Consider the following 8,368-nt stretch of genomic DNA (forward strand, 5'->3'; position numbering starts at 1 on the left):
GCGCCGCGTGTGCGTCAGGCGCCGCGTGTGCGTCAGGTGCCGCGTGTGCGCCAGGCGCCGCGTGTCTATGTGCATCAGGCGCCGCGTGTGAGTGTGTGCGTGTGTGTCAGGTCCGTGTGAGTGTCAGGTGCTGCGTCTGTGTGTGCGTGTGTCAGGTGCTGCGTGTGTGTCAGGTGCTGCGTGTGAGTGTATGCGCGTGTGTCAGGTCCGTGTTAGTGTCAGGTGCTGTGTGTGTGTGTCAGGTGCTGTGTGTGTGCGTGTGTGTCAGGTGCTGTGTGTGTGTGTGTGTGTGTGTGTGTGTGTGTGTGTGTCAGGTGCTGTGTGTGTGCGTGTGTGTCAGGCGCTGCATATGCGTATGCGTGTCAGGAATTGCATGTCTGTGTGTGTCAGGCGCTGCGTGTCTGGGGGGGATGGCCGTACACACAGCAGAGAGGGGGGGGGTGGCTGGACACACAGCAGAGAGGGGAGGGTGACCGGACACACGGCAGGGAGGGGAGGGGGTAGGGGGTGGCCGAACACAGCAGGAAGAGGGGGGAGTTGCCGAACACACAGAGGGAGGGGAGGGGATGGTGGCCAGACAAACAGCAGGGGAGGGGAGGGGGGGAGGGTAGGCCGGACACACAGCAGGTGAGGGGGGGGGGCTGGACACACAGCAGGGAGGGGGGGTAGGCAGGACACACAGCAGGGGAGGGGAGGGTGGCCGGACAAACAGCGGGGGGGGGGGTAGGCCGGACACACAGCAGGGGAGGGGGGGTGGCTGGACACACAGCAGGTGAGTTGGGGGGGGCTGGACACACAGCAGGTGAGGGGGGGGGGCTGGACACAGCAGGTGAGGGGGGGGGCTGGACACACAGCAGGTGAGGGGGGGCTGGACACACAGCAGGTGAGGGGGGCGGGGCTGGACACACAGCAGGTGAGGGGGGGGCTGGACACGCAGCAGGTGAGGGGGGGCTGGACACGCAGCAGGTGAGGGGGGGGCTGGACACGCAGCAGGTGAGGGGGGGGCTGGACACGCAGCAGGTGAGGGGGGGGGGTAGGCCGGACACACAGCAGGGGAGGGGAGGGTGGCCGGACACACAGCAGGGGAGGGGAGGGTGGCCGGACACACAGCAGGGGAGGGGAGGGTGGCCGGACACACAGCAGGGGAGGGGAGGGTGGCCGGACACACAGCAGGGGAGGGGAGGGTGGCCGGACAAACAGCAGGGAGGGGGGGGGTAGGCCGGACACACAGCAGGGGAGGAGAGGGGGGCTGGACACACAGCAGGTGAGGGGGGGGCTGGACACACAGCAGGTGAGGGGGGGGTAGGCCAGACACACAGCAGGGGTAGGCCAGACACACAGCAGGGGGGGGGGGTAGGCCGCCGGACACACAGCAGGGGAGGGGAGGGTGGCCGGACAAACAGCAGGGAGGGGGGGTAGGCCGGACACACAGCAGGTGAGGGGGGGGTGGCTGGAAACACAGCAGGTGAGGGGGGGGGGTCTGGACACACAGCAGGGAGGGGGGGTAGGCCGGACAAACAGCAGGGAGGGGGGGGTAGGCCAGACGCACAGCAGGTGAGGGGGGGGGGTGGGTGGACACACAGCAGGGAGGGGGGGGTAGGCCAGACGCACAGCAGGTGAGGGGGGGGTGGCTGGACACACAGCAGGGAGGGGGGGAGGTAGGCCAGACGCACAGCAGGTGAGGGGGGGTGGCTGGACACACAGCAGGGAGGGGGGGGTAGGCCGGACACACAGCAGGTGAGGGGGGGGGCTGGACACACAGCAGGTGAGGGGGGGGGCTGGATACACAGCAGGTGAGGGGGGGGGTAGGCCGGACACACAGCAGGTGAGGGGGGGGGGTGGCTGGACACACAGCAGGGAGGGAAGGGGGTAGGGGGGTGGCCTTATTATAATAACCGTGTGGGGGAGGAGTCTGCGGCGGTGGGTGAATGAGATGTGGGGGCAGGCTGCTAAGGGTGCAGGGGAGGAGGGGAAGGGAGCCGGATGGATCTGAATGTGAGCCGCACGTAAGGGACCATACTGATCCTCCCCACCTCAGCCCGCTGGTGCTGCTGCCTGACTTCTTCCGTGCAGCACAGCTGTCTTCTCCGGCTGCCGCTGCCGCTCCCGCACCCGCTTCAGGTGTGGGGGTACCACACCGCTCAGTAGGCAAGCGCTGTCAGTCAGGAGTCAGCGCTGCACCGGATGTCTCTTCTGGATGTCCTCTGACTTTCTCCTGCGGCGCAACTCCAGCTATTCCTCCCGCTGCGGCTCCCACTTCGGGTAAGGGGACCATATTGCTCAGTAGTGAGCACTTTCGGTAAGCCTGCGGCTGCTATGCCGCTACCCCTCTCCTCCACAGTCCTAATGGGTCGCTGCAGTCTGTAAGGGACCGCAGGTGCACACACCCAGGAACCGCTGGCTCTCCTCCTGCCGCCAGCAGCTACTTTTATAACCTCAGCCTGCATGAGACCCCTTCCCTCACTCACTCTCGCTCTCCTGGCGGCCACTGCGCAGCCGCAACAAATTGAAAAGCCCTATCTCTATAATGGGGCATATTTCTCTTAATTAAAAAAACCCTATAACTTTCTGAAAAACCACAACCCCAAAAGGCACTACACTGGGGCATACTCTATCTAGTAAAACAAACCCCAAGTCTTAATTCGTCCTCTATCCGGAGTTATGCCTTCCCAAAAAATATCTAATTCACTCTATAGGAAAACGGTGTCAAAAAGCCACAAAGGAAGTCACAGAAAAAAACTGACAGTTGGAACTTTAGGTTACTCCCAATTCCTCATTTTTTATTATTTTGCCCTGAAATTTGGCATGCAGCACCGGGTGACGATTCTACACGCCCAGGCCAAATTTCAGCTCAGTACGTCCAATCAGTTTTGAGGTGTAGCCCCTCAAACACCATGCCCCCATCTCAGAAGTTCCCTATGGGAGAATTCCGTTTGTTCGATTCAGCCTTAATATAAGGGCACGACCGTGCCCTTATAATATGTATCTATCTATCTATCTATCTATCGTATGTGTGTGTATATATACATCTATACATACATGCGCTAACACCTGGACATACACTGATGTACCCACACCTAATATCCATACATACACGCCCTGACACCTGGACATACACCAACATTCCCACACCTGCATCTATACATACACATGCTGACACCTGGACATACACCAACATACAAGCACCTGCATCTATATATACACGCGCTGACAAATGGACATACACCGACGTACCCACACTTGCATCTATACATACATGCACTGACATCCGGACATACAAGCACCTGCATCTATACATACACGCGCTGACACCTGAACCTACACTGACCTTCCCACACCTGCATCTATACATACACATTCTGACACCTGGACATACACAGACGTACCCACACCTGCATCTATACATACACGCGTTGACACCTGGACGTACACTGACGTACACACACCTACATCTATATATGCATGGATGCAAATGTGGGTACGTCTGTATACGTCCAGGTGTTAGCATGTGTATGTATAGATGTTAGGTGTGGGTACATCAGTGTATGTCCAGGTGTCAGCACATGTATGTATAGATTCACATGTGGGTAAGCCGGTGTACGTCCACGTGTCAGCATGTGTAGGTATAGATACAGGTGTGGGTACGTTGGTGTACGTTTAGGGGTCAGCGTGTTAATGTATAGATGTTGGTGTGTGTATGTCAGTGTACGTACAGATATAGGTGTGTGTGTGTGTGTGTGTGTGTGTGTGTGTGTGTGTGTGTGTGTGTGTGTGTGTGTGTGTGTGTATGTATGTATGTATATGTATAGAGGAAGGTGTGATACATACATATAACACATACATGATAGATACATACATATATCACACACACGATAGATAGGATAGATAGATAGAACACATACATACAAGATAGATACATACATACATTATAGATACATATATATACACACACACACATACGATAGATAGATAGATAGATAGATAGATAGATAGATAGATAGATAGATAGATATATATATATATCACAAACATATATGATTCATACATATATCACACACACATACATGATACATACATGAGAAAGACCTGGGATGGTGATGAGGCCAGGGCCCCCTGCTGATGTTGCGTTGAGGAAGGCAGTGTTCCAGGGCGGATGCCAGTCGGGGAGAGCGCCGCGCAGCCCGGGAAAAATACTGCTGAGGAGCTACATCTGGAAGAGCCCCTGGGAGGGAGAGTGCCACATGCCCCATCCTGCGCGGCAGTCTCTGCAGGCCTGCACATGGGAAGGGAGGTCTCTGGCCACACGTACTCACCCTTCTGCTGAAGCCCCGCTGCTGTCCCCATCAGCGCTCTCCAGCGGGGAGCGGGGCCAGGATGAACATCAACCTGTGAGAACTATCTTCATGATCAAGAGATCTCATATGCAAGATAAGTATGTGTTGGGATAGGGCTGGGGAGGGTGGCTGCTCGGGCACACCCCCGTCAAGTTAAGGAGATTTAACTGAGGAAGCACAAGGGAACTCTCGTCTGGGGACAACAACTGCAGGGAGACCACATCTTTTCAGATGAACATGGGAGGGCGGAAGGCTGCCTAATACTGAAGCACCCTCAGACATTAAACCATATGCAACAACTATTGCAAGCATTCCTGGGGGAAGGTCTGCAGCAGACGGATTTGCATACGGTGATGTCATCCAAGCAATGGGCCAAAGTTGGCTGGAACCCTCATCTGTATATGAAAAGAGAAAAGGGGCATGCAGGGCATGGCGGCCTTTTGCGGCGCTTGGATAACCCCAAGTTTGCATTAAACACCCCCACCCTCCTTCGGTGTGGGGCTCATGTTGGCCATGCCCAAGCCCCTGAAGCATTCAAGCTGATTTCTTGCAGCAGCTGGGCACTGTAACAGCTTCAGAGCTGCTCTACAAGACAAGTAAAAGGGTGTGGGCCCTGCAGCACCACCTGTAGTTTGCATACACACATATATAGGACAGCATCTCTTATATGCCCCAGGGTCAATAAAATAGTATCCTTGTCTAGGCTATCCATCCCCTCAGATAAGGTATTTGTCCATGCCGCTACAGCACTACACACCCAGGCCGACGCAATTGCCGGTCTGAGTAAGGTACCTGAATGTGTATAAATGGACTTCAGGGTAATCTCCTGTTTGCGGTCAGCACACTCTTTGAGGGTAGCTGTATCCTGGGACGGGAGGGCTACCTTCTTGGATAAGCGTGTTAATGCTTTGTCCACCCTAGGGGAGGATTCCCATCGTAACCTATCCGTTGATGGGAAAGGATACGCCATAAGAATTCTTTTGGAAATCTGCAGTCTTTTATCTGGAGATTCCCAAGCTTTTTCACATAACTCGTTCAGCTCGTGTGAGGGGGGAAAGGTTACCTCAGGCTTCTTTCCCTTGTACATATGTACCCTCTTGTCAGCGACGGGGTTCCTCTGTGATGTGCAAAACATCTTTTATTGCCATAATCATAAATCGAATGGATTTTGCCAATTTTGGCTGTAACTTTGCATCATCGTAATCGACACTGGAGTCAGAATCCGTGTCGGTATCTGTGTCAACAATCTGGGATAGTGGGCGCTTATGAGACCCTGACAGTCCCTGCAACATAGGATCAGGCATGGGTTGAAACCCTGACTGTCCCAAAGCTTCTGCCTTGTCTAATCTTTTGTGCAATGAGTTTACACTAGCATTTAAAACATTCCACATATCCATCCAATCAGCTGTCGGCGGAGACACCACATTCATTTGCTCCCGCTCCTCTCTAATATAGCCTTCTTCCTCAGACATGTCGACACACGTGTACCGACACACTTCACACACAGGGAATGCTTTTTCTGAAGACAGTTTCCCCACAAGGCCCTTTGGAGAGACAGAGAGAGAGTATGCCAGCACACCCCCCAGCGCTATATAACCCAGGAATAAAACAGTAACTTAATGTTTGCCCAGTAGTGCTGCTGTATGTAATTTGCGAATTATGTGCCCCCCCCCCCTCTTTTCAACCCTCTTGTCTAACGTGGTATAAGCAGGGTAGAGTCCGGGGAGCTTCCTCTCAGCGGTGCTGTGGAGAAAAAATGGCGCTGGTGAGTGCTGAGGGAGAAGCCCCGCCCCCTCGGAGGCGGGCTTCTGTCCCGCTTAAACTGTAAAATTGGTGGGGGCTTATACATATATAAAGTGCCCAGCTGTATATATGTTATATTTTTGCGAAAGAGGTTTATATTGCTGCCCAGGGCGCCCCCCCTGCGCCCTGCACCCTTACAGTGACCGGAGTATGTGAGGTGTATGGGAGCAAAGGCGCACAGCTGCAGTGCTGTGCGTTACCTCAGTGAAGATCATGAAGTCTTCTGCCGCCTCTGAAGTCTTCTTTTCTTCTCATACTCACCCGGCTTCTATCTTCCGGCTCTGCGAGGGGGACGGCGGCGCGGCTCTGGGACGGACGGCGAGGGTGAGATCCTGCGTACCAATCCCACTGGAGCTAATGGTGTCCAGTAGCCTAAGAAGCAGGACCTTGCAACTCAGAGAGTAGGGCTGCTTCTCTCCCCTCAGTCCCTCGATGAGGGAGTCTGTTGCCAGCAGTGCTCCCTGAAAATTAAAAACCTAACAAAATACTTTCTGTCAGAAAGCTCAGGAGAGCTCCTGAAAAGCACCCAGTCTCCACTGGGTACAGTATTGTTTTCTTTCAAAAATCCACTTCATTTTCTTTACCCTATTATTAAAATGGTAATTAACAAAAACAAACTACATTGTCACCAGAAGAGCAATACAAAATGTACAAGTGATATATTAAAATCATCTTTCCAGCTTGAATTTCAATGATGCATTGGGTCAACAATTTTGTGAGAAACATCTTCACCCTTAAATAAAGATTTTCTTAATTCCTTACCTGTGTGCTAATTAGATATCACCTTGTTTTCACATTAAACAGACTTCCACATGAGAAAGCAGCAAGGATGCAGTGGCGTTAATGTTTCCTGGTGTCAACCTGTATTATTTCAGTAGACATTGAAATGAGGATACATCTTGCTGCCTTTCCAATGAAGCAAGTTTAATTTAGTAATAGGTGAAAAACCATCCCTACAAAGGTGTTAATCAGAGACTTGGCTTTGTGGACACTTTTCAGAGAACAAATTTGTTAGCATAAAAATAAAGCCAGAAAATGAAGAGCTGTTTAATCACGCAATTTGATTTTTTTGCCAGCATATTTCTATTTCTCTGCAACCCACTGCTAAATTGTGCTTCCTAGATGTTTTTATAAAATCACTGAATCAAATCTAACTCTGATTACATCAGAGAAGGCCAGGTACCCTACACCATAACAGGGGGTATGAAATTTGACTTGTCTACTTAAAGATCACCAAAATCTGATAACAAGGTCAATTACGTCCCTGGGTGGGATTGAACCACCAACCTTTTGGTTAATAGTCGTACACACTAACTGATTGCGCCACAGAGACACTTTGCAAAACAACATACTGACAAATGCTAATAAGCATTCATCTAAAACGTTTCCTAGAAAAACTTAAAAAAGTCAATAATCTGGAGAGTTTTTGTAAGATGTTTCTTCTATCAACCAACGAAGAAACACATTGGTACTTTCCCATGATGAGTGAGTGCTTCAGGATCTCTTGCACTTACATGTGCAGCAGAGTACAGCAATGGAAGCATGCTGGGCCCATAACCCAGAGGTAGGCAGCTTGAAACTATCCTCTGCTATATGCATTTTTTTGTTTGTTATTTCAAGTAATCCAAAACTGGGATTGATATTTTGGCTCTTTTATTTTTACTTAAAGTACAATAACTTTTACCATTTTAATTTGTTTTAATAGTATATTGACAGTATTGTTTTCTTTCAAAAATCCACTTAATTTTCTTTACCCTATTATTAAAATGGTAATTGACAAAAACAAACTACATTGTCACCAGAAGAGCAATACAAAATGTACAAGTGATATATTAAAATCATCTTTCCAGCTTGAATTTCAATGATGCATTGGGGCAACGATTTTGTGAGAAACATCTTCACCCTTAAATAAAGATTTTCTTAATTCCTTACCTGTGTGCTAATTAGATATCACCTTGTTTTCATATTAAACAGACTTCCACATGAGAAAGCAGCAAGGATGCAGTGGCGTTAATATTTCCTGGTGTCAACTTGTATTATTTCAGTAGACATTGAAATGAGGATGCATCTTGCTGCCTTTCCAATGAAGCAAGTTTAATTTAGTAATAGGTGAAAAACCATCCTTACAAAGGTGTTAATCAGAGACTTGGCTTTGTGGACACTTTTCAGAGAACAAATTTGTTAGCATAAAAATAAAGCCAGAAAATGAAGAGCTGTTTAATCACTCAATT

The sequence above is a fragment of the Pseudophryne corroboree genome, unplaced genomic scaffold, assembly GCF_028390025.1.
Source record: "Pseudophryne corroboree isolate aPseCor3 unplaced genomic scaffold, aPseCor3.hap2 scaffold_924, whole genome shotgun sequence".
NCBI classification, from domain to species: domain Eukaryota; kingdom Metazoa; phylum Chordata; class Amphibia; order Anura; family Myobatrachidae; genus Pseudophryne; species Pseudophryne corroboree.